The 11,317-nt window shown below is 37.2% G+C and overlaps 1 protein-coding gene across 2 annotated transcripts in view; it reads left to right on the top strand.

The window, feature by feature from the left end:
* Nucleotides 1-5,711: 5,711 nt before the first annotated feature.
* Nucleotides 5,712-11,317, top strand: part of LOC107226820 (proton-coupled amino acid transporter-like protein CG1139) — a 41,516-nt gene continuing 35,910 nt past the window's right edge. Inside the window, exon 1 of one of the 2 annotated variants that reach the window (XM_046731290.1) lies at nucleotides 5,712-5,898. The gene's annotated coding sequence lies outside the window, so the exon portion shown is untranslated. The remainder of the gene's footprint in view (nucleotides 5,899-11,317) is intronic. The other variant, XM_046731289.1, reaches the window with a different exon arrangement.

Below are 11,317 nucleotides of genomic sequence, written 5' to 3'. Positions count from 1 at the left end.
TGTTGTATTGTTGTTAGGTACAGGTTTTCCCCGATTACCGCGAAACCCCTACTGAGAGAAATTTTTAGTTCCGGTTACCGCTCAGTCCTCAATTATTTTCATTTTTTACCACAATCGAAAAATATAGTTCCAGGTAGAAAATGAAAATTAGTTTTCTAGCTCTTACCGGAAACTCTGGTACCCGTTGCTATTCTTTCTCATTACGATCGCCGTTGCTATATTTTCTTCCAACTGTTGCGAAAATTTAACGCTCGTGCAAGGATAAATTGACGTTAAAGCCTCGTTTAACTAAAAAAGTAGAGTAAACCTCAGAAACTGATTTTGCCTTGCAATTACCAAAAAAGGATCGACGATAGCGCAAAATGGTTAGGCGTACCTCGTTTTTCCTTATTCCAACAATATTCAAACAGTTTTGTTTAACGATACCAGTTTTACTGGATTTTTCTAGTTACTGTAACAAATGAAATATTTCTCGGTGCAGTAAGTACCTTGAGTTTTTAATTTATATACGCGCGGACACGTTGCTTCAATGAATTGCAAGTTCCAATTGACAAACGAAGCACGCGTGGCCGTCAAGATTAACACTTTTTAACGTAAAAGAATATATTCACCTGCCTTAACGACTCGTGAAGTTAAACGAGACGACGTGAACCGGAAGTTTTCTGTGAAACTATACATAACTCTTTTCTGATCAGTTGTAAAAGTAAGTGAAATGAAAAAAGAAGGATTTTCATTCATTTATTTATTTATTTATTTTACTATCCTCCGCTTTAATTAAAATAATTTCTCTATTGCCGTTTCCTGCACAATCATCGTTAGAATAACAATGCAATTTATTGGATTATACAATCTAAACTTTACACCCAAAGTGAATGAGGACCTCGTAAATTGCCTAGATCAGTTATCCTATCTCTTTTGTTTATGACCCATTACTCGAGACTCGTGTTTCACAGCCGGGATATTAAGCATCGGCTGCAAAACATGTCAATCAAATGATTGAGATATTTATCGACGAGATCTGTACAACAGATTTCTGCAGTGATAGCGTCTGCTGCACTTTATTATACCCGATTAGACACTTCACGGACGGTTCGTGATGTAACGTTGAGGAAGAATGGAAAAAAAAAGAAATTACAGGTGTCAGGCACATTCTAGATTTCCTTATCGTTATTAATTTTTGTTTTTTTTTTTTTTTTTTTTTTTATCCTTCGTTTCCTTTACGATCATCGTTACATCATATACTTACATATGTACCTATATGCAATTGCGTAAGCGTCATTAAACGATTATTTATACGATTTAAACGATATTTATAGTCCTGCTGTTAACTGTATCTGCTGAGTAAAAAAAATAAAAAAAAAAAAAACAACACAACTAGCAACTGAAAACGGAACTAAGGTAAAATGTGACTTTCTATGCAACAACTACGTAAAACAACACAAGATCAACTTTTCGCCGTCAGTTTTCATAAAACTTTAACAGAACGCGTGAATTTATATCGAATTTCGATAAACGATTGTACAACAATTAAGTAAGGAAGTACTCGCTTACGTCAACTGACAAATTGCCGTCTTGTTTTTTAATTTACACGCAATTTAGAATTGTAAATTAATGTCACGCGCCATTGGCGAAAAAATCGTTTCTGTTTAGCTGTCATAATTAGGTAATTAAAATCAAGACGGTTGAGAAAAAAAAAACAAAAAAAACGATGTAAAAGAAATCGAAATGTAGGCGAAAGAATTGTCCCTTTGCAATTAATTTTCCGTACGTTAAAAACTATTCGCGAATCAGTGAAATTATGTCGTACACAGATTTTGTTTGAATTGAATTCGCATCGTATAATACAACAAGAACCTCTTTGTGAGGCATTGTGAAGAAAATTTATGAAAGGAATACGATTTGCATTTACAATGATACATTCGAATAAATTTCGCATTCTGTATCCGCTGTATTTACCGCCAAACAAATGTTACGTCGTTAAATTATTCGCCGACAGTCGTTTTTCAATTGTCGGCAATTATTTCCAGATTTAGATACATTTATAATGAAGTACGGGCGTCAATGTTTTTGAAATAAAATTCCAGTAGCAAGAAATTCATTTCTCATGATATATTTCCAAGCTTAGGAAGCTTGACAATCGTATCTCCTCTACGAAATCTTAGCTCAGTTAATTAACCTCATTTACGTTCCTACGATAGATCGGCGAAAAATCCGCGATGAGCTCGAGCGAAATTACCGCATCTATGTAACGAGAATGATTTTCCCGGTTCTTATCTTTCCATCAATTTTCCTACGCCACTGCGTGTTTTATAGATATTTTTTTTTTTTTTTTCTTTCTCAGAATCAAATAAGTTATGCATTTAATGCATAAATTTTCTTAAGATTTTAGAAGAAATTATATATTTTTTTTTTTTTCTCGACACGCGTGAAGCGTCAAAATTGTTTGGAAAAAAATTTGCCGATTTTCAATTAGCACATCGTTAGGTAAACGGAACGGAAAATCCGTCGTATTGGTTCTCGATTTTAAAAAAAAAAAAGCCAATTAGTAATCCTCCGAGTCAATTCTTTAGCGACTTTTAAAAAGTTTTTCGTTATCTGCTCAGCCGTGAGTTATTTATGTTGTTAACCGTCACGTAGCGATTTTTTATACATTGTTTATACGAGGTTTATTTCCTTACTCGGATTCACGTGCGGAACGGGAAAAAAAAGATTGAGGCTAAATTTAAGAATTTTGAAAATCGTTAATGGTCAAAGTCTCGTCGTCTCGTTTTCTCGTTACCTGAATAATACATATATAAACGACATGTTGATAATCGGTATAAACATGTCAGTCACGAGGATAATTTGTGATTCCTCTTTAAACACAGAGAAGAAGTTCGTTGTAAAAACTGATCTTCATTTGACTGATGACGAGTGGAAAATATACGGCAAGGAACGGTTTTTTTTTTTTTTTTTTATTACCGTATTTGATTGATGTAAAAAATGATTAAGAAAAATAACGTCTTTTTTTTCACCATACAGACTATTCGAATGACTCGAGTGATGAAATTTTGACGAATCTGGGAAAAGTTCCCAAAGTGTTTAGTAATTTCCTTGAGTGGGTGGAGAGAAATTTTCGTGATCGCTCGCGGAAAAAATTTCGGAAACTTTGTTACGTGTCCGTTATGTAGGCTCGTTCTATTTCAAGTCGGTACTTTCAAGCACACAGATGTTAATTGTCCGGCTCGCGTGGCTTTTGGCAATTATATACCATAGCCAAGGTCGAAAGAGGATCGAAAAAAAGAAGACAACGAGAAATATAAAAGTTTAAAAAAGAAGAAGAAAAACACGACACTGCTCAAGTAATTGCCAAGGTTCTAGCAACCCTCGAAATAGCAGCTGAAGATCGTCGCCGAATCTTTCGTAATCTAAATTACATCTGTTACTTCAATCTGCATTTCGCCATCCGTATTCCTAACCGATACTACTTTCAATTATAAAACGTTGTTAACTTAACGAGTGAACGAAAGTACATCGGTACGTGGTTAAATCATGGCTAAAATTGTTTAAAACGTAATTCCAGTTTGAGTAAAAATTAACAGTTGCTTTGTAAAGATACGGATTTGTCTGTAAAAATAAGGGAAAAAAACTTGGATGAATTAGAAACAGCGACTGTTCGCTGTCGCGTCATTCAGGCTTGTGGGTGTAATTTTTCAACTTTTAAAAATCCGTGCAAGGAAAGCTGAAATTGTTAAGAATTACGGCTGAAAAAAGTCAACACTTGTACCGTGCAGTGACTATTTCCGTCAAGGTGCGTTAGCTCAAAATATACGTCATTGTGTATCGCGAGTTGATATTGAACGTGAAATACGTCGATAAATTATTTGTTGCTGCCGACTGTATTCACGTACGCATCAAGCATTTGTATTTCAATGTATAAAAACCCTCCGCACTCTACGCCCACTTTCGATTTCTATTTCGATACGGCGCCGTCGTCGCCGCGAACCTGACATTCCAATTTTTTAACCTAAAGCCAAAGATTTCTACACGCGGCGGTTCATTTTTTCTTTACGCTTTCGCTGTACTGTATAAAAAAAAAAAGTGCCGTTGGTGAAAATAGAAAAATATAAATAAAAGTTTGCGGAAGCATCGAAACCTTCGACGAATTTGTTTCTACATTTTTTGTAGACTTTTTTTTATTATAATAAATTTTATTTTTTCATAATTTTATCAGGACACGATCGCACATCGAGTATTTATTGCATTGTCATACCTGTTACATACCAAGATTCTTCGATAGTGCAAATACAGAGATTTATAAACAAAAAACTTGCAATTAGATATCGATAATTTGTTTCGGATTGTTTCGAAGAAATTCAGAATCTGATAGATTCGTTCTGTTTTTGTACTCGACGATGGCTCATTTTATTTAGAAAACTATTTTCAACGAGGTTACCGAAATATATGATATTTACATTTTTTTTTTCCTCCCACTGCGATAAATTTTGATAAACTGTGCGATGTTGTAAAATTAAATATTATACTTACCGATGTCAATATGATATAGAAGAAAGTACTTTTCAGTAAATTTATAGAAAAATGGTCTTACGCATAAAACGTACAATCGAAGAGTGAAATCGATCAATTCTACTAGATTTCAAACAATTTTGAAGCGATTTGAAATCAAGCATCGTTACGTAAACATTTGATGATAATTTTTGTATTTAATACATATCTTTGCATAATATTTCAAGCGAGCTTTGTAGCTTTTAAATGACAGTATCTTTATGAATACTCAATGCGCGACTACGTCGTAATTAAATTATCAAAGAGAGCGGATTTCTGGCTAATCTATCCTTCCTAATTTTGTTGACTTTCCGTTTCTGTTTTCAGATAAGAAAGGAAGTTATTGTAACTACCCCGTAAATGAGAAGTTTCATTGATTTTGGTCTCAATCGAGGCGGCTCTTACAATCTTACAATTAGAACTGATTAGATTTTGCCTTTGATTGGTTCGGTGAATTTTCAGTTATTTAAATAAGAAAATTTCAAAAAATCGAATAAGAATGATGATATCTTGAGAACGGATGAATGGATTTTAATGAAAATTTATGCCTGATCACGAATCTGAAGTCAGATTGTAAAATCCAAAATGGGGATCCAATATCGTGGGGAAAAATCTAAAAATATTCCGATTTCGGCGGAAATTGGTAGGCGGAGGTTTTTTGGGTCACCGATAACGAATCCAAGGTCAGACTTCCAAAATTTGTAACGACGAATCCATTACAGTTGTTTAATATTAAAAAAAAATGATAATATTTTCACGTAATACGGTATCCGAGGTCTTTAAAATCGTTAATCACTGATCCGAATTTCACTCGAGGGCTGGCTCACGGCCATTCCAAAGCCGCATCATCTTTTTTTGTATCCAATAAAAAATCGACTACCCGATCACGCTGGTTCAGAGATGTAATTCGGCAGCTTTCAGCCGTCCAGACGTGAAACAACAAGGCGTCGATCGTCCTACGGGACAACAATACAGCCAAGCGGTGTGAACGAGACGTAGCGTCGCACCTTCGAATGCGTAACACGAGGAAAGTTTGGCTCTCGGCGAGTAACATCATTGGAGAAGATTTGCAAACGGCGGATCGTCTGTCCGATCGTGAATTGTAAATACGGAAAGTCAATATGGCACCGTACGACGGAAGGCCACGTTCAACGTCGACCGTAACGAGTTGCACGGATCATCTGTCATTCCTTCGTTCGACGCGAAACCCGTGGGTGTGCAATAATATCGCGATTTCGTGACTCTCGCCGAGTGACGATACAACCTACGTTGTACAGAGTGATTTTCTAATAGCGGACACCTCAACATCCAACCACCCACGACTCTCTGGAATTACATTAAATCGAAACAGAGGTAAGTGAGTCGATCCATTTTCAAACATTCTTACACTGAGAAAAATTTCATTTGTTACGGTAACTGGAAGAATTCAGTAAAACTGGTATCGTTGAACAAAACTGTTTGAATATTGTTGGAATTTCTCTCAGTGTAATTGTCACAAATATTTTTAGACATATAATTGATTTCACGTCGCATACATTGCAGTGCAAAAAAGTGTTTAATACAATAATAATAACAATTATTATTATTATAATCCGAATTGAAATTCCGATTACTTTTTCGGAGATGAAATTCACCCCATAAGGGAAGAAATTGTGCTGTTTGTTCATTGTATCGTGCAATAAAGGTTCAATTTCTTCAATTTTGAGTCAGTGTTGAGCGATTTTATTGTGTAGACACCGTCGTGTTTTGACAACAACGCACGTATGATAACTCGATGCCTTGTACACTTACGCGTACACAAATGGCTTGGCAAATGTACTCGACTGTGTGAAAAGCTACGTATAATCGGACGAAGAAAGAGATGGTCATGCGCGATGTTTACGTACGGGGAAAATTTTGTGAGAGCTTTTTTTTAAAAAAGCTTTAAAACTTCTCTTCTAGTTCTCAGGTCTGTTGTAATTCGGATCGAGTAACAGCGCGGTGAAAAAGAAAAAAGAACCGTTGAATTGTCTTTCGGAAGACTCCTGAAAGTGTCTACTTTGTTTTTTTTTGTTTTTTTTATTTTTTGAAAAATTCACCGCGCGATCGAGCTTCTAGATGTTTGAAATAAGAGTATCGACTTTTTTCCGGAACCCAGTAGATTTTCAACACGCGATCTGTTACGTTGAGAATCTTGTTTTTTTTTCAAACGTCTCGAAAACCTCCAGTTCCACAGAAATCTAATTCGACACGTGTCTATATCGTATCAATATTAAAATCGTGTCAAGGTAATGAAGAAAATTTTAATTTTTTTTTTATTACTTAGAGTGCCAATAACTTCGCAGACGTGCATGGAATAATTATTCACTGGGAAAAATTTCCACCCTGGAATTATAAATACAAGTGTGGATGTACGTACAGTTGCGTTGTATAGCCAGATGATGGAAAAATACAGTTTTCTTCCCCCCGGTCGAGGGGGTGGAGGAGGGTGGAAAATATTTCCACAAACGTGTCGCGTAGATGCAAATTAAGCCGTTTGTTTTTATTTATACGCACAGCCTGTTATTACTCGGCAGCGAATGCAGCCTTTCGCGTTGCGGGCGTCACGTGATATTGCATTATTGTTCAGTCCATCGTGTACGTACGGTAAATGAACATCATATTCCTGGCAACTATAAATTAAGAGTTCATAAACGCGTGTCAATTGTTATTTTATACCTATCTCTCTCCCCTCGACGTAATATCCGCCGTTTCTGTAATAATCTTTCGGCGATACAAGCGTATCTACGTGACATATTTTTATCAACACTGCATAAATATATAACGCGCCTATCTCCGTCTACAAGGTATGCGAAGAAAAATGAATAAATAAATATAATATAAACAGTACCCGAGGTGGATATTTGAATACCTATTACACGGCATTCCAAACGCCGTTTCAACCGAGGACAAATTTTATTAATGTCTACAATAATGGTCGCAACGTTTTTGCGACTATTGTGCACATAATCGTTAAAGGCACAATTAGGTTCTTTTGTCACGTTAAAATCTCGACAATCGTAATTTCAGCAATTATATTCCTCGCCCAATTACATCACTCAATAATACGTATCATCAGCGTTTCCGTTTCCTTTCCCACATATTCTCCAAATTCAAATTTAAAAAAAAGAAAGTACTCGTATCACGCAATGTTCCGAAATTCATTCGGGTATCTCCGTTTTACCCAATTTCAAATCGCACACCTCTTTTATCGTCAGATAAAAGCATCACATATTCTTCGTACAAGGGAATGATGACGCATAGCCTGCCCGAAGCCCGGATCGCCTTTGGCGAATATTTTTTTGTTCCTTCAAGAAAGTCGAATAGGTACGAAATTGTTCACCAGGTCCAGGATACGCGACGATGACGTACGACATCAGCTACACCCAAGAGAGAAGGTCTCGTGTCCGATGATTCAAGGCCCCTTGCGGGTGTTCGCCGTTCCTTGCCGAGGAACTAACTTATTATAAGGCGAGAGACCGCGGTTCTTACAACTTTTCTATCACGGAGGTCGAATCTCGGCAATAGAGAACGCATTCACATGCCTCTGTAATATAGGTGTTATACGTTTTGCTGGTCCGCATAAATCGCACGATCCTAACTTACAAGCGATTGTGTTCAATGCTGTTGGACGTCCTGAATTGCCGAGGCACAACGATTGCGTCATCATTCGGTGGCGTCGATTCTTTTGAGTAATCGACTAATTAAACTTGGGAGAGAAGAGAGAAAAAAAAAAAAGAAACAAGATTGAAATTACAAAATTGATATCCAAAGATATCCAAAATACAGTGTTCAGGATGAAATTTTTCTACAACTTTCACGAACAATGCAAAAAAGTGTTCGACGATGTTATAAAATGAAATTGCGAAAACTGGACCATTTCAGCGATAGCGGCGAATTTTGTTTCTCATTAAACGTAAAGTAGAAATGCTAATCATTTCCTTCGTTTACGGTTCTATATTTATACCGCGTTAGGCAAGCTCTCCAAATTTCACCGGGTTATATCTACTCTTCAAAACTTGAAGTTTCAATTCGAACTGTCAATTTCTCAAATTACTGTCTGTTGTGTAGAGCAATTAGCAATTAACGCGCATAGTCATCGTCGGGTGATGTTAATCATGCTAGATCCAGACTCGACTTTAGCTTGGAGAGAAACAATATTTTATTCTACTCCGATAATCGCCATATTATATAAAAAATCGTGCCTGCGTCTTTAGGATTGCATCGTTGAACTGAGAACGACTACCGACTGATTTGTTATTGCTGTTCTCTTTCGCCGCTTTGTTATTGATTCTGCATGTGTGGGTGGCTCGATACACAGAGTCGAGATAGTCTCACGTGTTGCAACTATGAAATAATTAAACCAATTAACGGCTCGTATTTGCTGACACGTGTGTACAATAAAGTAGGTGCAAATTTTCGCTGTTATATCATCGACATCGAATACACACACACACGAGTGGTTGAAGGTGAATTTTGATTTATTAAAAATTGTGCGGCGATGTGAGTTTTGGAAAAAACGCGATTACTTCCAACTCGACGATGTATCGAGAAGTTAACTCGAGCCGAAGTGAAGCAGACAATTAGTAAAAGGTTACGCAACGAGATGTTCGTAGTATCTACGTCTGGATGCCGATGTTGTAACAATTGCTTTTGTAACTCGTCACGACTATCAGAAATTCTTCGCACAGAAGCGCGATACTGATCTCTCAAATGTACACAAATGTACGCGACAATGTTAACTGACATTTTTTACAACCATTTTACGTAATTCGCTTCGTTCCTCATTTCCGATACACGGTTTACGTCTGTTTCATCATTTAGTCGGTACGGATCTAGATAAATCTTTATATTCGAGTACCGCCGAGTTTCCAGGCTGATAAATGGTTCGTGTAGAAATTACTTATCGGTATCGTTGTTGCATCGAATCGAGAGGGTATTGTTGAGGCCATTTTTTTACTGCACCGGAGAGAGAACGAACCGTACGAAATTAATGAAATTGATTAATTATCCAGTCGCAATATCCGCGTGAAGTGAATGTATAAATTATACTAGGACAAATTTCAATTCTGAACGCAGAGAGGGAAAAAATAAATAAAAAAAAATAAAAAAATAACCAATTGCTTGTTGGGAAACATTTGTTCGATACCGATCTTGAGAGTAATGAGAATACGATAAGCTTCTCGATAAGTACTACGAAACAGGTGCCGGATGAAGTCTGCGTGTTTAGTGATTTGAGAGCTGATTTGCCGCAGGTTAAAAGTAACTCAAGTTGCCAAATCCTTTTCTCACGGGATCGTTGAACGTATTATCACACCGGCCTCTGGTGAATTATAATTGTACTCCTTTCGCTTCGATCGCTGAATAAAGTTATCGATATTAACGCAAAGAAATTACCGTTAAACTCGTTTTATCGTTTGATTGTATTAGAATTATGCAGACTGTAAAACCAATTTTTGCAAAGATCCTTATAATCCTGGCGGAATGCAAAAATTTGACGTTAATTTCAATCTGGTACACCTTGAATTCGAGGTAAAAGCTAAGGTCTTGGAAGAATGGTGTTTGGAAGCACGGTGTGGAAGGTCATCGGAGAATGAAATTCAAATCATACGTTTACTCATCGTGTTGGGTTATTTCTGTCAAGAATAATCTTTCCTTCTAAGAAAGGATCCTCGGCAATTTTTATAATAACGATTGATTGGCGAGGAAATTCTGATCTAGAGTTGCATGCTCGATGTTCCGACCGAAAGAAGAAGCTGAATTGCTTCAGAGAATCTCTCGAGGATACTGTTTCAAAACACCCGTCAACTATCGAGTCGATATCAAATTTCAGACTCGTCGAACAGCCAAGTCGCAAATCGTCGTCCCACACTTCGAAACGTCCTTGAAGACTGAGGTACTGTTAAGCAATTGTTGGAATGACGTTAAAGCGACGCCTCGCAGTGATTACGCGAAACGTAGATTGTGGACGTCACCTGGGTCCCATGTGTAATGGAGCGAACCGGAAGAGCCGAAAGCCCACGCGGTAATTTATACGCACTGAGAAAAATTTCATTTGTTACAGTAACTGGAGAAATTCGGTCAAACAGGTATCGTTAAAAAACTGTTTGAATATTGTTGGAATTACGAAAAACGAGGTGCGCCTAAACATTTTGCGCTATCGTCGATCCTTTTTTGATTATTGCAACGCAAAATCAGTTTCTTCGATTCACTCTACTTTTTTAGTTAAACGAGGCTTAACGTCAATTTATCCTTGCACGAGCGTTAAATTTTCGCAACAGTTGCAAGAAAATCTAGCAACAGCGATCGTAGTGAGAAAGAACAGCAACGGGTACCAGAGTTTCCGGTAAGAGCTAGAAAACTGATTTTCATTTTCTACTTAGAAGTATATTTTTCGATCGTGGTAAAAAAATGAAAATAGTCAAGGACCGAGCGGTAACCGAAACTAAAAATTTAGTCAAAGTTACAAGAATTCTTGAACGGCTCGGAGGTTTTCGGAAGGATCTCACTTGGGTGGTCAAGTCTTCGCGACTCGCTTGACGGTGGAAAGAGTCCAACACGGTCATCGAAGGGTTATCACGTGGGTTCCAATCGAAACTGTCATGGCTAAAGAGCATTGGCCGAGGCAGGATGGAACAATGGGCGAGAAAAGGAAAGGCCAAGAGGCAATGAGGCAAATCGAGTTCCATACGCGCGTTCACTTCGCACACGCGTACGTACCTAGATCTACACTTATCCACTTGGCAAGCTTTAT

Source organism: Neodiprion lecontei, chromosome 2 (genome assembly GCF_021901455.1).
Source record: "Neodiprion lecontei isolate iyNeoLeco1 chromosome 2, iyNeoLeco1.1, whole genome shotgun sequence".
Classification (NCBI taxonomy): Eukaryota; Metazoa; Arthropoda; class Insecta; order Hymenoptera; family Diprionidae; genus Neodiprion; species Neodiprion lecontei.
Note: the sequence above shows the minus strand (reverse complement) of the source record. Positions and strands in the feature narration are given on the sequence as shown.